Source organism: Podarcis erhardii (assembly GCF_964252035.2).
Source record: "Podarcis erhardii genome assembly, chromosome: 16".
Classification (NCBI taxonomy): domain Eukaryota; kingdom Metazoa; phylum Chordata; class Lepidosauria; order Squamata; family Lacertidae; genus Podarcis; species Podarcis erhardii.
Genome location: NC_138514.1, coordinates 9,962,102 through 9,987,624, shown reverse-complemented (window position 1 = coordinate 9,987,624; position 25,523 = coordinate 9,962,102). Strand labels below are relative to the sequence as shown.

Below are 25,523 nucleotides of genomic sequence, written 5' to 3'. Positions count from 1 at the left end.
TGTGGGGGCTTAATTGGGATGGATTTTGTTTTAATTACTTGATGTGTGAGAGTGTGTGTGTCTGAGAGAGAGAGAGGGAGAGAAGTTACGTCTCAGGACATCACGTCTCACTTGAGTTCCTCTTCCAAGGAGGCCAGTCACTGTGGAAGATGAGAATTAATGTACTGAACTCTTTTAAAGTTCCAGAGTTTATTTGCTGGCAGTGCAGATCCCAGTCTCTCTCAAACACATGAACGTCAAACAGGAGTTGGCTTTTGTTTTAGTGGAGGACTTCCTGATGTGTGGAAGCATCTGGACAAAACTTGCCAGTAAGTGCCTTCCAGCATCTCACAGGTGGAAATAGGAACATGCTTGCACTGCCTTCTAAAGATCACACTCTACGCCCCTCTCCTACACACACACACACAGAGTGTGTTGCTAAAAATCTGCTATTCGTGCATTACTTGAACCTGTACTAGTGGTACTAAGCCTTTGGACAAAGCTGCATTGTTGTTGTAAGCGACTCAGAGCCTGACCTGCAGCTTTCAATGTTGGGCTGCCATAAGCTATTCTCTCTAAGCCACCAACCTTCAGTATGGGCAGACCTGGCTTTGAAATTTGCATTAGCAGGGTTCTTACTATTTTTAATTCATACTGAAGAATTGGAATGTGTGGAAGATCTTCTCTTCGCAGCTATTTGTTTCGGTGAGATTAGGGGAGGAAGGGCATGCTAGTAGCCATTCTCAGCTATGTGGAATTTTAGGATTTCTTCATTGGTTTCCTGTGGGCAGCTCCCACTACAGTCCCCGGGGATGTTTAAAAAAATAGTTTCTCAGTGTGAAACGGGGAATGACCTATCTCTAGGCAATGATATGGTTTTCTCTACCTTCGTTATATCTACGTGTGTCTTCTCCATCCTCTTGCTCGTTTCAATTGGAGGAGAAATGGATCAAAGAACAACAGAGAAAGAGAGTATTTAACTCTTCCTCTTTCACTTTCTTTCCTTCTCCTTCTGTGCTCCTTGCTTTCTCTCTTAGCTAGAGAGTCCTGCCAGCCTGCCCCCTTGGTCTGCTACAGCTGTGCCCCCCCTTTACCAGCTACTTCCATTCCCCCTTCCCCCTGGTTATTTTCCCCCAAACGATTCAGTCTTCCACACCCACTGAGCATGCTCAGTCCTCACTAGGCTACAATTTGTTCCATCCATTCTGCAAATCAGGGATATTTCCCTGAAGGTTTGCTTTTATGCTTCTGCAAACCATGCCTGCTGACACCTCTCTCTTAGGTGTGGATATGCAGTTTCGGCTTCATAAATATCAGCACTCAACCTTAAACTTAGCAGTGATTCAATTATATGCTATCATAATATGCTATAGCATTTTACAGAATGTCAAATGACAGGCTGTACACTTCATGGTATTCTGGCACTATAACAGAGGTAGGCAAACTAGTGTCCTCCAGATGTTGTTGGACTCCATCTCTCATCAGCCCCAGCTGGTGTGGCTAATGGTCAGGGATTATGGGAGTTGTAGTTCAGCAACATATGGAAGGCACCAGGTTGGATGCTTCTTTACTAGGATTCATTACTAAATTCACACGGTTGGCGCTGTGGTCTAAACCACTGAGCCTCTTGAGCTTGCCAATCAGAAGGTCGGCGGTTCAAATCCCCATGACGGGGTGAGTTCCCATTGCTCTTTCCCAGCTCCTACCAACCTAGCAGTTCGAAAGCACACCAATGCAAGTAGATAAATAGGTACCACTGCGGAGGGAAGGTGATCGGCATTTCCGTGTGCTCTGGTTTCCATCACAGTGTTCTGTTGTGCCAGAAGCCATTTAGTCATGCTGGCCGCAGGACCTGGAAAGCCATCTGTGGACAAACGCCAGCTCCCTTGGCCTGAAAGAGAGATGAGCGCCATACCCCATAGTCGCCTTTGACTGGACTTAACCATCCAGGGGTCCTTGACCTTTTACCTTACTAGGATTCACCTAGCAAAAGAGGCGTATATCATAGCAGAAGGGAGCCAGCTTGTGTACATCAAATCCATGCACAGGAGACTACAGTATAAATCAAAGGAAGTTGGATGTAGACCTTTGTTCCCTTAAAGAGGCCAGTGTTAAGCTTAGAAGACAGAGCAATGTCTAGCTCTATAGGGAATTGGACATTCAGAATAAAATTTCACTTTGTGCCTTTCACACTAAAGCCTAGAGGTTTCCCACAGTTAACTTTCTTTAACTTCGGTGACTCTTCAGTACGTAACGGTTAGAACAGTTCCACTGTGTTTCTCCTGCTTTTAAGACAGCTATATAAGTAGTGTACTATAATATAAGAAATAATTATATGGCACTTTATATGATTTGCAGTCCTCAGGCCAGTCTTTGTTCCTGCTGGCTTATCTATTTGCAGTTTTAATAATGCAGTGTGAAAGCTGCATTGTCCAGTAAATCTTTGCAGAACAGTATTTGCCTTGCATTCCTAGGAAAGCAAATTCAAATATTACGGATACAACATCAAGGTAGAATATTTAGGCATTCAAAAAACTGAGCAGGGACAATGTTCTCTTTTAGCGTGACTGTATGGCTCATGGGCGACAACCCCAACTGCAATTTTTTGTGTTATTCTTTGTTATTGATTACATCTGAAGGTCCCCAAGAGAGCAGCTATAAATAGCAACCTGCATTTAAGAGGAATTGTTATTTTTCCTCCTCTTTATGAAATCCGTATTAATGCTACAGTTTAATAGGTGCTTAGAATCTGAGTAATTAATGTGAAATTTCATAGCCTGCAGCATCTCACAGATGAAAAGAAGGATGCTCTTATGTAGTTGTAATACCTCTGTTTTCACACCAAGAATTTGCTGCCGGAGAGCTGCTCCCTAGCCTCACAATTACACATTACTGAAGGCACTTTGCCTGCTATATCTTGTGCTCGTTTATTTTGCAATAGCCCTCCCTGTGCTGATTTTAAGAGCCGAGAGGGCTTTGTTCTTTCGGTTCAAAGATCTGCCAGGGAAGAAAAAGACTTGATTGACCTACAAAACAGCATCAGCAGTTCAGATTGAACCCTTACCTGCTGCCTGTGTCTAAAATGCCAAGCTGTGAATTGCATCTGCTGCCTTAGTATTCACATGCATGCATTTGCATTGTGGTTGTGGCGTTTAGTTGATTAATCAATCAAAAACATTAGAAAAGTTCTCCCTGATCAATTAGTTAATGACTTTTGATTCCCCCTCCCTTTTGTTTTTGGTAGGTTATTCTTAAGGTGGGTCCTTACTAAAAACTTCAGATGGCTTGCACCATCTTAGAAGAGACATTCCCTCTTTTGTGCAATAGTAAGCACATCAGTCAAAGAACAAAAGAAGTTTGATTTCTTCTTTTTCTTTAGAGCTATAGGGTAGGGATGAATCAGACTGTTTCCAGTACAGTCATACCTCATGTTATGTTTGCTTCAGGTTGAATGTTTTCAGTTTGTGTCCCGCAGCGACCCGGAAGTACCGGAAAGGGTTACTTCTGGGTTTCGCCACTCGCTCAAAATGACTTCACGCACATGCGCAGAAGTGGCGAATCGCTACCCGTGCATGTGCAGACACGCAGACGCAGGTTGCGTTCTGCTCATGTTGCGAATGGGCCTCCGGAACGGATCCCGTTCGCAACTAGAGGTACCACTGTATGTGCCACTTCCACATTTGTTGATTTATAAGTCTCCTGCATCCAGCTTGTGCATTAGTCTGTGTGTTTGTTTTTTTTAAAAAAAAAACCCTATCAAAAATCATATTTAAAAACATATTTTTAAATAACATGTGGTTTGTTTCAGCGTACACATTTCTAAATGCATTTTATCCTAAAATACACATTTTCTATTGCATTTCTGTATGCTTTTTGAGCTGTGAAGTGTATTGCAAACCTTGGAGAGGTGCGAAATCCAGGGATAATTATGTGGTGATTTGTGTATTAGTCTGGGAGGTATGAATTAGGTTGGTTCACTTACAATGCAAACTGAAGGAAATTCTCTTAGATCTTTACATACAGTGCTGAATCCAAATTTGTGCATGCAAAAGGCCACTCACTGAATAGAGTATTTCCACCCCATCTGCCTATGTAGTTCCCTGTACCCACTAAAAAGTAAGGCTCTGCACTGACTCCAGCTGAATCCTGGATTCTGAACTGAATTGGGCTCATTAAGATCAACCCAGGATCTGGCCAGAGTGGGTTGAGGCAGCCCCAGATCACCCCAGGTTAGATAAGGTCTATCCAGGGCTGTCAAAAGAAGGTTAGCTGGGTGGCCAGGAGATGGTGGAGGACTCTCATGCGGACTGTCTGCATTGGTCTCCTTCTCAAACCCTTCCTAACAGCATGTTGAACCAAACACTGCACGAGTGTCAGGAGTGAGCCAGCAGTAAATCACACAGTGCATGTTGGAGTTAACTCTTTATTAGCAAAAACATGAAATGCACAGTCTTGGTGGAGTGGCAGGTCTAATGACCACAACAACGTATCTCTGGTAGGTCTTGCCCCCATGAAGCAGTTGTTGAGAATGAAGTCCTCTACAGGGTTTCTTCCCCCACCCCAAGCAACCAGAGACCGTGTCTGTGTGCAGCCAATCTCCCCTCTGCCCTTTACATGCCTCTTCTGGTTCTAGGAGACCAGAGAACAGGGAAGCTTGTTGCAGCAGGAGGGGGAGACACCCATGACTCTTCACCAGTCTGACTCATGTCTGCCTCTTGGCCTCCCTGCTTCAGCTTCTGCTTCTGCTTCTAGACCTCTCTCTGCCACAGACTCTCCCTGCTCACTAAGTCCTGTTCCAACACCTCCTCTTTCCATTGTTCTGCCTCTTCTCCCTGTGTCCACTCATTGTTGTCCCACCACCAATCCCTGGGCTCTGAGCACTCTTCCCTTAGTGGTTCCCCAGCTGGTTCCTCCCACCATTCCTCAAAGTCCAACCCATCCATGACAATAAGGCCCTGATCCAGGGCCTGGATCCGGCATCAGATCAGAGGGGTCCTGCAAAGCCGTTCCAAAAAGCCCCTCTGGAGGGTTGAGTGACTCTGCTGCACATTGTTGGCAGTGACATGCAAGTGGAGGCTGTGGATGGAGTGGCCAAAATTGGGCAGAGCTGGATCCAATACACTGTTGTTGTTTTTAATCTCATTCAGTTGTATTCTTATTTGATCACATTTTATTTATTCATCTTGCTTTGATTTAATCAGCTTCTTGTGTGGCTTCTGCGATTTTAAAGTTCTGCGTTTTTGTTTTCTGAGTTTATTGTATTCAGAATTATCTGCCTGTTAAAGAAGGGCAGCTTATATACTGACTGACTGGATAAATAAAAGTTCATATGATTAATTAAGGAAGATTAATTGGTTGACAGTCCTAATTTACATGTGTGTCCACCGGGGAGAATAAGGCGCGATTCATCTGCCTCCTGTTTGACTTTCTAAAAAGATGTCAGTAGCGCATTCAGGGAATTTCAGACTCTGGCCTCCGTGGTGTTATGGGGTGTGCTATTCAGATGGGAATGTATTGAGTTAGTTCTGTTGCATTTGCAAGGTGTGCATGTGGTTTTCTCCTCATTCTCTTGAGTGGGGCTCTGAACTTCTGTCTTGATGATGCCAATATAAAGCATTTCCTGAATCTCTCTAAAAGGCAAAACAGGAGAATGATATTCCTGGGACAGATTCATAGGGAAACAAAGGCAAGGTCCAGATTGAATTATTGTCCATCTTGAATCCTGTTGTCTTCCCGCCACTCCCAATTGTCCATTTTTGTTCTCATTTTTCCAGCTGAGCTCTCCTCATTTCTGCAGCTATTTGTGATTATTGGTTTTGTTTTTTAATCTCGTGATAATTCATCAGCATTTTGGTGCAATTTTTATCTTTGCAATTTTGCCTAATAGGCACATGTTTGCAGAACAGCTTTCCCCTAATGCATCTTTGCCTGCTATTTTCACTAATACACACATTTTAAAAGCACACTGTATTAATTATTTAATTATTTGTTCCATTTACATTTATTTATATATTTATATTAAATATTTATAGTTATAATATATAATATATAATATATAATATATAATATATAATATATAATATATAATATATAATATATAATATATAATATATAATATATAATATATAATATATAATATATTATAAAGACTCTCCTCCCTGGAAGAGAGGGGAGTGGTTGTGGGCGGGAGCCCGAGCTCCACCTCCTGGCCAGGGGCCATAGCCCCCGCCCCTCCTCACCTGGCTGGTGCCCACGCCCACCGGAGGCAGCCAGCCAGGTGTCTCCAGGGGGCGTGTTTTGCAGCTTAATGCTGCGGGGCCAGCTCCACCTCCTCCTCAGTCGTCGTCGTCCCGCAGCGAGTCCCCTTTGTGGCTCGGGTGGCGGTTAGGCATTGGATTCATGTGTGTCAAGGGCTAGGTGTGGCCATCGCCTATGCTATCTACCGTGGGTTATTCCGTTAAAGGAATCTGGCGGTCGTGTATTCCGTCCGATGCCTGCTTGGCGGGAGGCCATGGCACGACCCTCAGTGACATCAGGGGGTGAGCCTATAGTTGTATTAGCATCAACAGGCTCCACCTACTGTTGAATAAACCCACCTCCTATAGTCATCCAATGCCTAAGCCAATACCTTTTCACTGCTGTAATCAATAAAGTTGTGGCCTTTTCTTGCCCATTAACCTTATATCGTGTGTCCTTGTGTGTTTATTTCACATATTGGGGGTCGGGCCCTCGATCCACAATAAATATTTATATTTATAAATAATTATATTTGTTCCACCCTTCATTTAAAAAACAAACAAAAACAAAAACAAACAAACACAGAGCGGCTTACGTCATAGAACATAACAAATAATATAGGTCAATACATAATATAACATCTATACAATATAAAAAACCACCACAACAGAACAATTATATACATACAGATATAGTATAAAACACACATACTCTCCAACATTTCTCCAGTGAAAATAGGGACATCCTAGTCTTCAATAATATTTTTGCTATTTATACCTTGCCTATCTGACGGTTGCCCCAGGCACTCTGGGTGGCTTCCAACTTATATAAAAGCATAATAGAACATTAAACATTAAAAAACTTCCCTATACAGGGCTGCCTTCAGATGGCTTGGGGATTGGATAACTCAATACCCTGCAATATTTTACTGGTCCTAAGGAATCCTGCAATATTTCACTGGTCCTAAGGAAAAGCGGGACATTCTGGGATCAAATCAGAAACCAGGACGGCTTTTGTAAATCCAGGACTGTCCCTGGAAAGTAGGGACACTTGGAGGGTCTGAAACACAGCATCCCACAACATGTTATTACATATGTATCCCAGGTGCAACTGTAAAGCATAATGCATACCTAAGGGCAACAGCCTAAAAAATAAGGGAAGATAAAATCAGCAGCAGGGTCTCTAAAGTTCAAAAACGTTACACCAATACAGCAATCTTCTTTCTATTCAAAAGAACCTCTTAATCCCCACCACCACAGAAAATGACAGAACCTCCCAGCTCACATCTGGGAGCTTTCCTTTCTTCTCCCACTGTCTCTCAGTCTCTCACTCTGGGAGATCTTAACATTCAGGGTCCTTCTGCCATCCATCTATAATTTTCATGTGGCTGTGGACCTTGGCTGCCAGTGGCTTCCCCAGAAGGGGAGACACCAAAGGCGTAATCCCCAGGGGTTCTCCTCTCCCTCTCTTTCTCAAGGTGAGTCTCATGGGCGTTGACCCATCGCTTCTCAGCCTGGTGCTTGAAGCATGCCTGGCTTTTCCCTCCCCAACCTGAAACACACACTCGGGGTGGGTAGAGTCCAGTTTGCTTGCTTCTATGAAGCAGCAGCAACAGCAGCCAAATAAAGCTGCCCTGTGACCAAATCACCAGGAAATTAGTGCTTTTAAAAAATCAGCAAACTCTTTTAGAGAGTACCGGTATATTCCTCACCAGAGTCTCCAATACCAAAATAAACAATAATGGCGACAGGAGACATCCTTGTCTTGTCCCTTTTGTGATTTTACACTTTTCTGATATTACATTGTTCACTATCAACATAGCCTGCTGGTCTGTCTAAACTGCATCAAATTCCCCTTTGAAATTATTCTCCAAAATTCAACACCTCCATAGTTTTTTTCATAAAGGTCCATGACACATTATCAAAGGCCTTCTCTCCATCTACAAACACCAATGCCGCTTGCTTTTCATTCCTGACTTCCAGATATTCTAGTATATCAATTATATTCCTGTTCTTTCCTTGATAACCTGGCTGTTGGCACCTCTGTCATTGCTGCCAAAGGAGGTTTTTTTGCCACTGCCCACAGTGTACTCAGCATCATCTGTCCCCTCAAGATGGGCACAGGTGCAACCACCCCAAACCTGCACATCAGTAGCCAGCTCACACTCCCGAAGCATCAAATTGCTGGCAAGTAGGTCCAAAGAAAAGTGTTATGTTAGAACACTTTTGCTCTAGAAGGGCATTGCAAAGTTTGGAGAAGTCTCATTTTCTCAGGATGGGTGTCTCTTGGTTCGTGAATTGCTTCGGAAAGTACAAAAAGATCCTCTTTGAATGTGAACATAATTTCTCCCCTAACCCTAGACAGACCCACAGAAGAAACAGGCAGGAGCAATTTTAAAGGTGATTTCTGGGCAATAAAGTGGAACTTCTTTTTGCTCCTCTTTCATAACAGTAACACAAACAGCAGCTTGCAATATGGAGCAGACACTCTGGTTCCTTGAAAGAAAGAAAGAAAGAAAGGCCGTAAACAGAAGCCATATTTGGACCTGCTGTTTCTGATTCCTTGGTTCAAAGTCACCAGCTGATCTTCTGTTGTCTAACAGTGCCTTGTCGCTTTGAATGGACTGCATCTTCTCTTTCTCACAGCGCAGCTCTCTGTAAATGGGCCCTTTCTTCTGTGAACTTCTGGTAATCTTAGCATATGGGATATCTTCTCTGACCATCCGGATAACAAGTCGCCTAATCTAGTTTTAGCACCTTCTGGATTCTAAGGGTGGAGCCAAGCTGAAATGAAACTCTTTCTGAGTTAAACTACCTTTCTGATTAAAGAACCCCTGGGAAATTTGTATGCTTGTGTGGACATAGCCAGAACTCCTTTCGTTTAATCAGCTTCGCCTAATGGCACTCTCAGTTCACTTGTTTTATAGTTTTTTTCCCCCCCAGCTTCTAATCTGCCTGCTAAATCTAGGATTTTTGTGGAGTGGCTTTCTTTTTCTTTCTTTCCTTCTTTTTCTTTTAAATGGCTGCTCTACATCTCTTATCTCCTGTGATAGTAGATTGCAATTTACATTATGCAAATATGCATTATGCAATCAAGCCACTTTAACTGAAATCTGGCAAGGAGGACCTGCTGATGAGATGTAAAAATCTGAAGGCCTGATTTATTTTCTCCCCCCCTCTCTCTTCCCCCATGTTTCTGAAAGCTTGGAGAGAACCCTTTGCATTAAACTCAGAAAAAGAGTCGACTCAACTCAACCCTGAAGAGGTAAAATCGAGCCAGCACAGAGGATGAATGAAATCAGTGAGCTACTGAAGCCACTTTTTCAATTAATGGCTTTGTTTAATCATACCCCCTGTCCAGAGGAGGATTGTCTTACGGATAATTTCGTTTGCCTAACGAGATTTTGCTAATTAAATCTCCTTTTGGTTGGTGTGACTCTCCCTGCAGGGATAGGGGAAATGTTTGTGAATCCTTTCCCCACTGCTGGCTAAATAAACCTTTCCACTCTGCTACAGAAGTGGGGTGCGGGGAGCCAGGAATTCTTGTCTCCAAACACTGCTTTGGAAATTAATTAGCTATAGAAACCCCTGAAAAGATGCTTTGTTGTATGTGAGCGAGGGTGGCTGTCGAATAACATTGCCTGCCTTGCAGCAGGCTTTAAAGCCAGACAGCTTTTGGAGTGCTTTCCTGCTGTTCCTGCGTGTTTGCTGCTAAATCAGGTAGCAGCAGCTGTTTATCCCCCTGCAAATGTTTGCCGTCGCCCCCCCTCCTTCTGTATGGCAGAGTGTCCCTGCAAATAGAGGCCTTGCTATAACTGCTCTCACACATAACGCAGCTGCAAGCCAAAACCGGCACCAGTTGCCAAGTGATTTAGCCACCAGAATCACAGCATAAACTTGAAATGATGCTGGAAATTTGTCGGCACTCAGGATTGTTTGCGAGACACAGGGACCGCAATCGCCTGAATGTTTTGCTGTAGGTTTTGGCATCCCCCCCCCTTGAATAATTAACTACTCTCAGATAAATGTTTCCTGTGTTCAACCAGGGCTAGCTGGAATGTAAACGCCAAAAGCTTTGCACGATGATGGATTGCCAGTTGGCTTTGACTCTGGGCTCTGGGCCAAAGATGTGGAGCGACGCTCCCATATATAGAGAGGCAGGGAAATAGAACCAACTCCAGGTTCTGTCATTCTTAGATCCCCACAGTTTGGGGCATTTTCTCTTGAAGATAAGGCTGTCAGTGGCTGCTATCCAAGATAGATATATTCTACTTCCAGTTTCTGAAGCAGGAGGCTTCTGAAGAGCAGTTGCTGGGGAATCACAAGTGGGAGAGTGCTGTTGTGCTCATGTCCTGCTTGTGGGCTTCCCAGAGGCAACTGGTTGGTCACTGTAAGAACAGGATTCTGGACTAGATATTGGCTTTAGGCCTGATCCAGCGGGCCTCTTGTTTGCGTTCTTCTGAGAGTTGATGCTGCGGAGCTGTTGCCAGTCTGTGGTATGGACAGGTGACATGGCCTTGCACAAGGCAGATTCCCATGTCCCTATGAGCCTTTTGGTGTGTGGCACTTGTGGTTTAGGGACGCAGGTGGCGCTGTGGGTTGAACCACAGAGCCTAGGACTTGCTGATCAGTAGGTCGGCGGTTCGAATCCCCGCGACGGGGTGAGCTCCCGTTGCTCGGTCCCTGCTCCTGCCCACCTAGCAGTTTGAAAGCACATCAAAGTGCAAGTAGATAAATAGGTACCGCTCCGGTGGGAAGGTAAACGGCGTTTCCGTGCGTTGTTCTGGTTCGCCAGAAGCGGCTTAGTCATGCTGGCCACATGACCTGGAAGCTGTACGCCGGCTCCCTTGGCCAATAAAGCGAGATGAGCGCCACAACCCCAGAGTTGGCCACGACTGGACCTAATGGTCAGGGGTCCCTTTACCTTTACCTTACTTGTGGTTTTGGATCAGATAAGTTTATTTGCTTCCATAGATGTCCACATGTAAAGCTTTGTGTGCCCTGGCTTTCTTAAGGCCATCTTTCATTGGACATCCTGTTTTTTCATTCAAAGGGAAATTGTTGGTGAACTGACAGGACCTATCCCATTCCAAGTTGGACTAGCATTGGCTATAACCTTTAATTTTTTTAATGTTGGCATCAGACCTGCCCAACCATGCCGGGTGCTGATGCTCAGTGCAATCAAAATCAACCTTTTTGACTTGGAAATGGAAATCTATGGGAGCAGGTTGTTTCAGAGCTAGAGTAATATGTTCTGTGTGCTGCCCTGTTCAATAAATGGCAGCTACACTCTGGATCAGACGCAGATTCTGGGTTCTGTTCAAGGGCAGCACAGCATAGAGACAACTGCAGTAATAAAGACTCTGTTTATTTATTCAGCGCAATTGAGTCTTGGACATTCTTTTGTCATATATACATACCCTCCAACATTTATCTGATGAAAATAGGGACATCCTATTCAATGATGATGACGATAACAACAACAACAATTTTACAATTTATACCCCACCCATCTGATTAGGTTGCCCCAGCCATTCTGGGCAGCTTCTAACATATATAAAAAACATAAAAGCGTAATAGAACATTAAGGATTAAATAACTTCCCTATACAGGGCTGCCTTCAGATGGCTTGGGGGTCGGATAATTCCATACCCTCCAACATAGCTATGATAAAATAGGAACATCTTAAGGAAAAGCGGGACATTCCAGGATCAGCTCAGAAACCAGGACAGCTTCTGTAAATCTGGGACCGTCCCTGGAAAATAGGGACACTTGGAGAGTCTGTGTATAAATAAATTCCTTCCAGTAGCACCCTAGAGACCAACTAAGTTCGTTATTGGTATGAGCTTTCATGTGCATGCACACTTCTTCAGATACCAGAAGTGTGCATGCACACAAAAGCTCATACCAATAACGAACTTAGTCTAAGGTGCTACTGGAAGGAATTTTTTTATTTTGTTTTGACTATGGCAGACCAACACGGCTACCTACCTGTATATAAGTAAGCCATTCAAACAACATATATGCATTTCTGACCTTGATGGGTCTATTTACATGGCAATTTTTGCCTGCTACATAATGTTATTTAATTTTTTAATTACATACTAGCTTTGCAGACTTACGAATGGCTTAACTCGTGTTTTGATCTCAAGCTAACGACACCTGCTTGGGGAACCTGATTTCTGGTGCTTGCCAAGCCTGCATTCCCAACATATGTTGGAACTATTCAGAAAGCCATAATGGCAGATGGATCTCTCCCCAAAGGTGATCGTAGAGGTTCTGGGGGCTAGGATAGGAATTACTGTATTGCGGGAGAGAAAAAATTGTGTGAATCTGACCTGTGTTGTGTGTGAGCTGAGGAGGCAAAGAAAAAAGGAAAAAAAACCAAACCCATGCAGTGTGTTTACTCTGTGATGTCTCAATGAAGTTGGCTACTTCAGCAGTTAACAATATTTATGCTCAACCACAAGCTCCTGCTGCTGTGGGTGATGAATCCTTGATATGGGATGTAGTAATTTGTGGCGATGTAAATCATAGCTAACAGGTTAATGAACTGTAGCTTGACTCTATATAAGTTCTACCACTCTCACCTGTTGTATCCTTATGCCATCCTCCTTTTAAATCTGTTCAGCAATACTTCACTTGCAAGGTGAGTGACATGAGAGTTGGCTAAGTGTAAAAGAGATCTTTCATTAGTGCTGAAATGAGCCGTACATTCAACACCGCCTTAGAATCCTTCATGGGAAGAAAACCCCTAACATCTCATATGACACTTCCTCCCATGCAAGTTTGCATTCTCCATCCTAAGAGCTGATGACATGGACCAATGGGGTGCTCTCCATACGCTATTGACTACAACTCTCAAAATCTCGGAGATGAGGTTCTTAATGCCAGGGCCATGGGTTTGAGCCCCACGCTGGGCGAAAGATTCCTGCATTGCAGTGGCTTGGTCTAGATCAGCCTTTCTCAACCTGTGGGTCCCCAGATGTTGTTGAACTACAACTCCCATCACCCCTAGCTAGTAAGGCCAGAGCTCAGGGATGATGGGATTTGTAGTCCAGGGATGATGGGATTTGTAGTCCATCAACATCTGGGGACGCACAGGTTGAGAACCGCTGGTCTAGATGATCCTCATTGTCCCTTTCAACTCTACGGTTCTATGATTCTCTGGAGGAAACCATTTCGGACACCCCTGGCAGAATCATATGTGGGCAATCCTTCAGCGTAGATGCCAACTCACTCCTCCAGCTGCCCCATTTTGATGCCTCTCCATAAAATCACAAAATTGTATAGTTGGAAGGGGTTACAAGAGTCATCTAGTGGTTGCCCACCTCTGGCATAAATGCCACTCTCACTATGCTATGTTATTGTGAGCCTTATTTGTACATAAGAGTGGATCATAACCAGTAGCAGTACTTAACTGGGCTGCTGGCATGCCAGCTAACTCACTCTGATACTGAAGCCCATTATCTCTGCCCATACGGGTGTATGCTAAAAATGGCACTTTTTGCATGACGCACTGGAGAAAACATACACAACACTACCTAATAATAACACTTAACATTTGAATCGTGCTTTCAGGTGTTTGAAAACACTTCGCACCTCACAATCTAGCTATAATCCTTCCAACGGTCCTTGCCAGGCAAGCCAGTCTTACTATTGCAAATGTAGGCCTACCTGAGTCAAAGACACTGTGATTTGCTTAAGATCATCAAGAGAGTTCATGACAGAGGTGAAATTTGAACTGGAAAATTCATGGGTTGGAGCTCAGTCTCCTAACAACTGTGCTACACCACCTTTGTGCTCTCTAAATATTTACTGAACCAATCCAAATGTTCGTCTGTCACAAGCAAAGGAGAGTGCTAGTGTGCTTGGGTCATGCTTACAGGCTTTCCAACAGCGCCTGGTGTTAGTCCTATTCGGAGCAGATCCTTTGTACACGACTAACTTTGGCACCGTGATTTGCAACCCAATTTAATTTGTTATTCTGTCCCCAGTTGCTGTCCTGCTGCAACGAGAAATTGTTCTCTTTTGCTAGATGTCCAACGAATATTTCCTCCTGATGAATTATGATGGGTTTGTGTCTAAACGGTGACTGTTCCTTCTCCGTTGATTTTCCTTCTTTTTCTCAAGTCCGACATCCCTTTCCCCATCTTTTCTCTCTCTCTCTCTCTTGCAGATTTGCTGCAAGTGTAGAGACAATGAGCTGCCAAGGGAATTCCCCAAAGACACCCCAATTACCCAGGCCTTCCATCCTTGCTTCCTGTGGAGTCAGGGTCACGGATGCCATTGCTCTGGGCCAGCGCAGGAAGCGGGAGCTGCTTTTCTCCGATTGGCTGCCTTGTTTGTTTGTTCTGTTCCACAAGTCCTGAACTGGTGCCGGAGCTCTGCCCCGGCCTCTCACCCCCCACCATCCTGGGCAGCATTCTGGGCTTCCCGCCAGATGTTTCTCACTAACACAGATTCAATAAGGCCCGAAGTCTCCAAGTGTTGGGTTTCTGGCCACCTGTTGGGACAGCTTAAGATCTGTTTTTTGAAGGTATTTTGTAGAGCCTGGGCATGGGCAGAGCTGCTTTTATTAGACAAGCAAAGAATTTAGCTACATTTTGTGCGGTTGGTTGTCTTCATTTAAAACAAGCAGGCTGTGGTCCCCAGAATGAGACCCCTGCTCTCGCAGCAACAAAGCCAAGTATTCATGCTAGTTATTTATCTCAGCTGCAAGCATGCTTAAAAAGAAAAAGAAAAATCTGCCTCCTCCAAAGTGGGGAGAGGAATGGGGAGAACTATTGGGCATTGATCAGGGTAGTATGGGTTACAAGGTAAAGGACCCCTGGACACTTAAGTCCAGTCAAAGGCGACTATGGGGTTGCGGCGCTCATCTCGCTTTCAGGCTGAGGGACCTGGCATTTGTCCACAGACAGCTTTCCGGGTCATGTGGCCAGCAGGACTAAACCGCTTCTGGCACAACAGAACAACGACTTACACTGGCGTGCTTTCGAACTGCTAGGTTGGCAGTGAGCCTCTTGGGCTTGCCGATTGGAAGGTCGGTGGTTTGAATCCCCGCGACGGAGTGAGTTCCTGTTGCTCTATCCCAGCTCCTGCCAACGTAGCAGTTTGAAAGCATGTGAGTGCAAGTAGATAAATAGGTACCGCTGTGGTGGGAAGGTAAATGGCATTTCTGTGTGCTCTGGTTTCCATCACAGTGTTCCGTTGCTCCAGAAGCGGTTTAGTCCTGCTGGCCACATGACCCAGAAAGCTGTCTGTGGACAAATGCCGGCTCCCTCGTCCTGAAAGCAAGATGATCGCCGCAGCCCCCTAGTCGCTTTTGACTGGACTTAATCATCCAAAGGTCCTTTACCTTTATCTTTGCCTATGGGTTACAGCTGTTAGCACTAACTCTTCAGGTTATATTCATCAATGCCAGCAATATAGCGGAGTGGTTCAACAGGCAAATATATTTTGTGTGTGTTGTGGTATGTGCGTGAGATGACTGTCACACAATCTGGGGAATCCATTTCAATCTGCATAAGTTTGCGTGGGAGATAAATAGTGGGTTGTACCCATGGTGGAATTAAATTGAAGTCACGTAGCATTGCACTTGTTCCTCCCAGTGAAATGTCTTGCTCTAGTGGGGCACTGTTGCACAGGAGAATTCGGCAGCAGTTTGCTGGTACCTTTGTCGCGCAGAAGATTGTGCAGTCTGTTTCACCCTAAGCTCCCACTGCTACACAACATTAAAACTCACCCATCCTCTAGTGCAAGAGCCCTTGTCCCAACCAACAGATAATGTTGGGTCTAGTAGTTTGTGGGGTGTGTGTGTGTGGAAATCATACAACTAGGGTTGTACTGAATTGAAGACCAGATCACAACCTCAAAATCAGGTGTTCTGCTTCATCAGCATTTGTAAGGAGGCACCTCAGAGCCATTTTATTTCCAGAAAGCTCCCAGCAATTATATAGCTATAATCAATTGGACAGGTAACTTTTTAAGAAACTTTTTAAAAAAAATTCAAGTAGTTGCATGTTGAGGTCCCCAAGCCACCCCCCTAAATAAATCACAATTCACACAGAATTTTTGTTTAAGGTTTTTGGCATAATTTTGGCCACAACTTTATTAAAATACATAATGTGAGTGGTTGCTTAGGCATTGGTTACGACAATTTCCCCCCGCCCTGGGACAGAACTGACTTCTGGATTCCAGCGAAAGTCAGTAAGGGAAAACAATATTGGGGAGAGAATGGGGCTGGGCACCATACCGTCACCCCTCCCCACGTGCTCCCAGGGGCTTGCACAACCCTAGCCCCTTGCCGGGGATACGGACAAAAGCATAGCAAACCCCTGGATTCCTTTAACAGAATTCCCTTGCAGCAGCAGCATTGGAGGGGCAGGCACAGCCAACCCTTACCCCTCCACCAACCAAATTTAAACCAATGCCTAACCGCAACCTTACAAGTTGTGACGATTTGCTACGCAGTAGGCAAAAACCAAATGTCACCAGCCAATCTGCCAAATGGACAAAAATTCCTACCAGGCTCCTGCCCCAAAAGCAGACGACCCCATGACAGGCATGGCAAGGTCAAACGCAACAGCCCTAAATTAGGGAGGGTGGGCAGGTGATCTGATGCATGCAGTAAAAGAGACTGAAAAAACTGAGTGCCGAGTATATATAACCTTCAGGCCAACCCTCTAAATCGTAACATCAAAATCTCCCCAACAACCCAAATTAGCCCAATCACAGTCATGGACATCCAAACGGTCCTGCCCAGTAACCAAGAGGGGGTGTCCTGTTAGACCCCATCGCAACACGTGCTCACCATGAAGGAGAACACGCTTTATAAAGAGGTATATAGCAAGCACTGTCTTGGAAAATATGCTTTCCTTCCATGTGAAGGAGGACATTTAAAGTGCATGGATTCTCCCAAAGAATTGTGGGACCTGTAGTTTAAGGGTACTGTGAATTGTACATCTCAGGGATAAACTACAGTTCCCAAGATTCTTTGGGGACATCTGCATGTTTTAAATGTTATTTAAATGTATGGTGCAAATTATTACCTAAGATGTGACTTCTGATAGCAAAAAAATGTATGCTTTTATTACCCAAGTATTGCCTTTACTCATGTGCAAATGTTCATTGACAAGCAACTCAATATTATACATGTTTACTCTAAAGTAAGGGTGGGGGAGAAATTGGCTTAGTTTTCTTTTTAGTGCAAACATAATTAATTCACTTTTCCTGAACCAAAAGACAGCAATCCTTTAGAGTGTGCACATCTCTAAATTCTGTGATTTCAGCTGTCGAAACCCAAAGTGTGCATAAGAACACATATGTTATTTTAATGAACAGATAAAACTGCATCACATTAGAGGAAATATCTTGCAAAGAGGTGTCTATTAGGTATATTTGCATACATTAGGAGAGATATACTCAAAAATGCATATGAATTTTCATGTGGACTGTTTAAAGGGAAAAAATGCAAACTGGTGTAGAAATGGGAGGCCCTGAACTTAAATTTGGAAAAATTAGGAACTGAAATTGACATTTCTGCTCTCAATACATCCTCATTGTGTTCAGTGGCAATTACTCCATAGTAAGTGAGTTTGAATATACAACCTTAAACTCAAAAGTTTAACTGATTTAATATTAATTGGTCAACAGCCTTGGGTTTTATTTATTATGATAATTCGATAGTGCCAAGTCTGTTTTCATAATTTGAAAGCAGGGAAGGAGAAAGCAAAGTCCACTTTAGGAAAACACATGGAATAAATCTTGCTGCTCTGGGATTGTGAGCATGCATGGCTCTCCCCACCAAGCCTTTTTTCTGGAATATATATAGAGAGATATATAGCATTTCAGATTTCTCTCCCTAAGCAACCTCACAAACAGCACGTTTTCCAGGAGCTAAACATAACTCCTCATCCCCTCTCATCAAGAGCCAAGGCTCTCCGCGTTTAAGGAGTTTTGGATAGGCCGGTTGCTTTGGTTGCCTGCTAATGCGCCTAACATTTGTCCAGAATCCTGCTGCAATAAGTAATTCTCCTAATCCTCTGAAACCGATTCTCTGCCTGCTGTCACTGAGATGCTAAGAGGCGTCCAGCTTCCCAAGCCCCACTCAGTGCAAGGATCTGCCATCGTGGCTGTGCAGTGATACAAGCTGGTGAGGACAGCATTTACTCCAGATGTTTGGTGCCTGGAAATGACCTGAGATTTCTAGTGCCTCTGGCAAGGGAAAGGGGAGAAGAAAGCACCTTCCATGCTTGTTCAAAGAAGCAATAGTTGTAAATTTTGGCTTTAGGAGTGGGTTGGAATTCCTGAGCCTTTTACAAGCTGTGTCCAACCTGCCCTTCTGCCCCACCGAAGTTCAGGCTTGGCAGTCCCCAAACAGTATCATTGGTGCAAGGATTTATGCCTCTGCAATGGAATGTGCAGGGACGCGGGTGGCGCTGTGGGTTAAACCACAGAGCCCAGGACTTGCCGATCAGAAGGTCGGCGGTTCGAATCCCCATGACGGGGTGAGCTCCCGTTGCTCGGTCCCTGCTCCTGCCAACCTAGCAGTCCAAAAGCATGTCAAAGTGCAAGTAGATAAATAGGTACCGCTCCGGCGGGAAGGTAAACGGTGTTTCTGTATGCTACTCTGGTTCGCCAGAAGCGGCTTAGTCATGCTGGCCATATGACCCGGATGCTGTCTGCAGACAAACGCCAGCTCCCACGGCTTATAGAGCGAGATGAGCGTGCAACCCCAGAGTCGGTCACGACTGGACCTAATGGTCAGGGGTCCCTTTACCTTTTAATGGAATGTGCAAAACAACAACAAACCTCTGGTTACATATTCAATAAACACACAAGACGTAACCAGCTGTACATTTGAAAAAATAATATATACTATTCATTGTATTGAATTGTAGATTTCAACAGAAGTAGCTCATAAAGTTCAACGAAAAATGTAGAAGACCCAGTTCATTCTCTAATCAGTTTATATATGGACCTTATGCATAAACTGATTAGAGAATGAACTGATCCACTGGGTCTTCTACTTTTTCATTGAACTTTATGAGCTACTTCTGTTGAAATCTACAATTCAATACAATGAATAGTACACACTGGTTTTTCAAATATACAGCTGGTTATGTCTTGCATGTTTATTATTGCAGATTATTGAATCTGCAATGGAATGTGCAACCCCTCCAACAATTAGGAGATAGGTGATTGTTGATATAACTCAACTTTATTGGTGCCATCTATGAGCCAACTTAAGAAAGGATTCCCCAAGTACTGCTGAAGTTTTCTTGAAGGGTGGCTTCCTCCGAAATGTATCTCAAGAAGAATGGGATATTTCCAACCCCAAGTCTTCCTGCCAAGCCATCTTCAGTCCCACAAAGTGCCCATAAAGGACATTTAGATAGCAAGCCGTTTCTGCACTCACCTAATATAAAGCTACCTAATTCCCATTTCCTGAATCAATAAGAAACCTGGGGCTGGGGGTGGGGGAACTCTTCAAAATTTGCACTTGTCCAGTTCTCCAACCCAAAAGGGTGTACAAAATGCATATATCAGTGAGAATAACATATGAAGCTGCACCCTGCGAGGAGAAAATGTTTGAGAAAAATGTGTATGTTGGACAAAATTGCAGACAGAAGTGAATACATTGGGAGAAATGCACATGAGCTTCCATGCACACCATAAAGGAAAAAAATGCAAATAGATGCAGAGATCAGGTGTGCTGAACTGAAAGGTTGGGAAAATGAGAAACTGAAATTGACAGATTTGCCCATCTCTAAATGGCTCACATTAACATCTGAGCCAGAGAAGAATTCAGGGGTCATATTTATCTCCTCCTATCCACGGGAAGAACTTGGATTTCCAAAGGCAGAAATACAAGTTAAAGCATCATCGCCACTGTGTATCTTCATGATTGCGCACAAGGAGGTTCATTTTTCTTTTTGTGCATGCTTGCATATAAACTTGTATGTTAGGTGATGGTATCTGGAGGGCCACAGTTTGCCTGCATTATGAAACATGACTTCTGCACAAAGACACACAAGTTTCTCTTCAGTAGCTAGCAAAGTAGGGTTTTGTTCCTCTCCTTCAAGATGAATAAAAGCTTCTATAGCCAGGCTATTGATACTTCTCCATAGTCTCCCAGGAATATCCCCTCTTATTTTGACTCTGCACATCTCATCATGAGCCCCCAGGAAAATTCTCATTTGGAATAGTATTATATTTGAACCCAGGTGTTGTACCAATGATAAACTGTTCAAGGATAAATAGGTGGAGTGGTCAAGGCCACTTGTCATGTTCAGAGAGAAATGCTCTTCAGTTACTAAGGCTCCCAGCCCCCACCCTTAGCTGGGAGTAATCCCATTGAATACAATACATTTTACCTTTGAGTAGACATGGTTTGGATTGTGCTGCATACGGACAAGTCACTTAAGAATGGCTCGGGAAATGGTCTCAACAGCTTTCCAGTGGAATTTGGCCAGCGGGCCTTGGAGCTGGCTTGGAGTGAAGGGCCGTACCTAAACAAGTAGCCAGAAGAGCACCCAGGGAAAGTGTCTGCTCTGCAGATGCTAATTCTAGAGACCCCAAGGATGGAGTAGAACCCTGAAGATGAACTACACTAGGCAAACTAGCAATGGAACTTTAAAAAAAAGCAAATAAATAAAAAAAAATAGGGAGAAAACAGAGAGATTCACGAGGGACACATAGCAGAATAATCCCGTTACACACAACCCCAATCTCTGAGCAGTGTGAGATTCCATTTGGAAATGAGGCACAGTGGGGACTGTGGTATCTTTATGATATATGGTTTATTTGCACACATATATAACCTGAGCCACAATGGAGGGGCTCACAGCATTATACACCAAGACATTCTTGCTTCTTCCATGGTGTCAGTCTTGGATCCTAACAGAAATCAGCCATGACCCTCTGTCCCTCTGTACAGCTTGCTGCAATTAACAGATTACAATATCACTGTAATCTTAAACTCTAATCTGCTTTATCTCTGCTGATTCAACGCTCAGGGCAGATTTGCTCAACCCTGTGGGAATGTTCAGGGAGGCAGGAGAGGATATGTTGTTTAATGATATCCTTCCTAACTTGTGTTAGCAAGTTCTATATCTTAGCAGTGTTTAAACATTCCCCTTTAAATATACAGCGGCTTGCTTGTTGCAGGCTCATCTGAGTCTCTCTCTATAAGATTCCTGGTAAGATCCCTTCTTGTCCCTCTTAAAAAGAATAGACACGGCAATTTTATTAAAGTCTATATAAAAGTAATTTACTCACATACATTTAGTTCACAGTTGGATCCCTGAAGGCAGACTTAGGTTACAAAAGTATATATACATGTGGAACTATCCCATAAGGGAGTTAGTCCCAAGTGACTGCCGACACGTAGAAAAACACATAGAAAAACAAAATAGAGAAAAAGGAGCAGAAGAAGGTGTGCTCCCCTACCCAGATTAGGCCACACCCACCTCTAGTCACATGCAGAGGAAGTTTGTCCCAGCTCAGGAGGAAACAGGAAGTTTTCTCCTGGCTGGTACAAAGCATCCCCTAGCCTGTCCATTCTAGGAATGTTGTACTTGACTGCTAAGTGTTTCACATCCCACACACCCATCACACTGTCTTTGCTTGACTGATGTCCCATCTCCCTGTCTTTGTTCTCTGTTCATGGCCCATCTCTCAGAAGATCTCCTGAGCAGGGGAAGCTGACTCTATTAAGAGTCTGACTTCCAGTTTAACTCTCCAAGCATTGATTAAATTCTAACCAAATCCAGGAATATAGGGAAATCTGGCACCCACAACTCAGAACAATGGGGCAGTTGGGCTATATTTTATTATTTTTATATTATAAACAGACATGTGCACACCCCTGAGCTGCACCAGGGTGGATTCCAACAAAACTTGCTTTTGGCAACCAGTCCATTGATCAAAAAGACAAGAACAGCTAAAATGTTAATTAAGTTCAATTTTGCTGCTTCTTTATGCAGTTTTCACTCCCCTTGTATTGAGGAGTAATTGGGGATAGCACTTAAGAGAACAAATCAATAGGAAACCCCCTGCTGCAATTTCTATCAAGAAGGGGAGAAGTGTGAGGTTCATGAGAGCTTTTAGAGAAATCTTTAGCTTGACACTGCACCATGCATGAGTGGAAACAGTTTTTGTTTCATGGATCTAGATTTTTCCCATTGGGTACAAACACAGTTGTTGGAGGTTGGTCTTTTCGTTGTTGTTGTCACCGTTGCTTTGGGCATCTAGCTGCTTGCTGTGCCTTTTGCAGAGAGAGGCAAAATCCCTTGTTCTGGCAAGAGAGGTGGAGACATTCTTTAGTGCTTCCAGCCGACAGGCACAGAGCGTGTCCATTTTCCAAGCCTTATTTTTAGTAGCTCTTGTTCCGGGCGTTTTGTGACTCCCAAAATTCTCTTTCCGCTTTTTAATCCAGGTTCCAGTTGTGTGAGCCTTCTCTCATTGTGCATTCCTGAACATCAGCGCCCTGCAGCAACATCTGTTGTGAGAGGTGGGACAGAACAACTGTGCGCTCTGTTCCAGCTGTTCCCGGCCTCTGTTGCCCACAGGCTATCAATGCACCGCTATGGAAAGCCAGCCCTCCATGTGCTTCCACTATGTTTTCTTTCCTCTTCTCCTGTAGGTCCTAGTAGAGCGCTATTACTTGAGGGGAGAAAGCTAAAACAATGCCTATAGTCCTTGGGTTCCCCATAAAAGTTTTTTGTTTGTATTTTAAGTGTGGTGCTTTCAAAATAAAGCATTGTGTCAGGGAACTGCCATCAGGGCCGGTGGGAGAGAGCGGGCTCCGGAGGGGTCCCAGAGAGCGTCCCGGGATGGGGAGAGGCAGCCCATCTTCTGGGGAAGAGAATCAGCGTAGCACCAGTGGAGAAGGGGGGCAGATGGGGGAAGCGGCGAGGCGGTCCCATGACTCATTGCCAGGGACCAGCGGGGAGAGTAAGGGTCCTCCGCTGCCTACGCCCTCCTTGCGCAGAAGGCTTCCGTGCAGGGAGAGTAGGAGGAGACTAGGCGTCAAAGAGCTTCTTTGCTGGAAGAAGGTCAAGAAACGCCCACTGACGGATTCTGCCAGCGATTGAGGCAGCCACGGGTGAGTGGCTGTCCGGACAGAAAAGGTTCACTCAGGCAACCCAGCCAGGTGTTTGCACAGGCTTACGCACGAGCAACCCCTAGAACCATTACACATTGTTTATGTTTTCCTTTCAGTTTCTAGCTGGGCTCAAGGCAGATTCAGACCTGTATGGGGAAAAATTCAACTCAGTCCATATTTAAAAGCAAACCTATGAAATTTGCCCTTCCTGAAACAATATGAGAACAGAAACACAGCCTTCAAAACCCACACTCTTCCATATTTTGCAATGCAGGTCTGTCTCCAGGATAGTAATGTCTACCAAAATGCATATGCTTTGGTGAAGTATGTATAGAAATGTGTGTGTTTGTGAAAATAGCATAAAAACTGCATTGTATGGGGAACTGCTATGCAAAAATGAGTATATTAGGCAATATTACATACAGACATATATATGCATGTTAGGGGAAATCACACTAAACCACTGATGAATTTAAACACACACATGTACACACATACACAACAGAGAGAGAGAATTGAATTTCAGACTGGAAAAACGAGAAAATGAAACTGACAGATTTGCCCATCGTAAATTCAGAGTCAACCCAAGGCATTTTGCTGCCTGTGGCAGAGCAGCAATTGGCACCTCTGTTGCCTCCTGGCCCCCAGTTAAAGTACAGAGTACCCAAGTTATTTTGGCACTTGAGGTAGAAAACCCCACAAACCTCTCTCCCACATTGCACCTTACCTGGCAGTAAAAATATTTAAGTGATGTTTATATGATGTGTCTTCTTTTTTAATTTGTAAGAAAAAATGTGTGGCATTATTTGTTCCTAAAATGGGCTCGTGTGGCTTGCAATAAAATAATTGATATATAATAACTCTATTCCAATACAATACAAAAAAAGAAACGAAAAGACAGCAGTGGGATAACACTGGACAGCTGTAACACACAAAGACCTGGTTCACACATCACTTTAACTATGGCTTAACTGTGGTTAATTCACAGCGCGTGAGTGCCTGCTGCTGAAATTGTAGTCACTTTTTCCCTCCCTCCCTCCCTCCCTCCCTCCCTCCCTCCCTCCCTCCCTCTGCTGTCCTAATGGGAGCTGAGCCATGGTTTGGCTTAGCATTGCACCTGAACAGGTGGGATATAGAGCAACACTTCAGATGTTGAGCATAGTGGTTGAGCATGATTTATGAGAACTGGTCATGTTGTGTGGATGTCTGATGTATGTCTTCCAAAGCAACTACTCTATTCCGAACTTAAAAATGAAAAGCGTAATGCTGGTGGTCAACAAAAGAGGTTTAAAGACTGTCTCAAGGCAAATCTAAAAAAAATGTAGTATAAACTGGGAAACACTGGCCTGTGAGTGCTCCAATGGGAGAACAGCCTTTACCAAAGGTGCCATGGGCTCTGAAGACACCTGAACTCAGGATGCAAGGAAGAAACATGCTAAGAGGAAGGCATGCTTGGCAAATCCACACCGTGATCAGCTCCCGCCTGGAAACCAATGTCCCTCACTGTGGAAGAACATGTGGATCCAGAATTAGCCTCCACAGTCACTTACGGACTCATTGCTAAAACCATGATTATGGAAGACAATCTTACTCGGCTATAAGTGATCACCAAAGAAGATGAGAAGAGGTGGGTTTTTTTTAGATATCTTGGTCCTGTACAATTTTGGCCTTTCTAGGCAAGTCCCAACACTTCAAACTATGCCTAGAAATGGAACTGGGGAGCCAGGGCAAATGAAACAGGATCTGACCAACATCCTCTGAAAAGTGGGCTCCATAAAACCTGACAGGCCAGCTGTCGCCTCCAAGTAAGTCACTGAGAACCTTCCTTAGTCATTGCCTAGGCTGTCATAGAATGTTCCCAAACATACCCTCCATTCAAGGGTTAAACTCAGGAATGCCGAACAACAGGCAAGGTTATGCGCTGTTGGTGGGGAGGGGTGAAGAGGGCTTGATCTTTCCAAGGTGCTCTGTGCTCCCTCGGAGCTGTTTGTATTACGTCCTGGAGGTTGGCATCACTGGGGTGGGGGGAACTGAACAAATTTCCATTCATCGTGGAAGCTCGGTAGCTGTCTTTCGTAGGCAGGAGTGTGGAAAGATGAGAGGGGCCGGACTTTGGATTCTGTTTGTATAACTAGCAGCAAATACACAAACACACACGGCTTGTTCACCAAATGTAGACTTGCCAAGCTCTGGCATGC

At 44.2% G+C, this 25,523-nt stretch overlaps 1 long non-coding RNA gene across 1 annotated transcript in view; it reads left to right on the top strand.

The window, feature by feature from the left end:
• Positions 1-14,758, top strand: part of LOC309331286 — a 126,982-nt gene extending 112,224 nt beyond the window's left edge. The window contains exon 4 of the long non-coding RNA XR_014151774.1: positions 14,395-14,758. This is a non-coding gene — a long non-coding RNA (uncharacterized lncRNA). The remainder of the gene's footprint in view (positions 1-14,394) is intronic.
• The last annotated feature ends 10,765 nt before the right edge of the window (positions 14,759-25,523 follow it).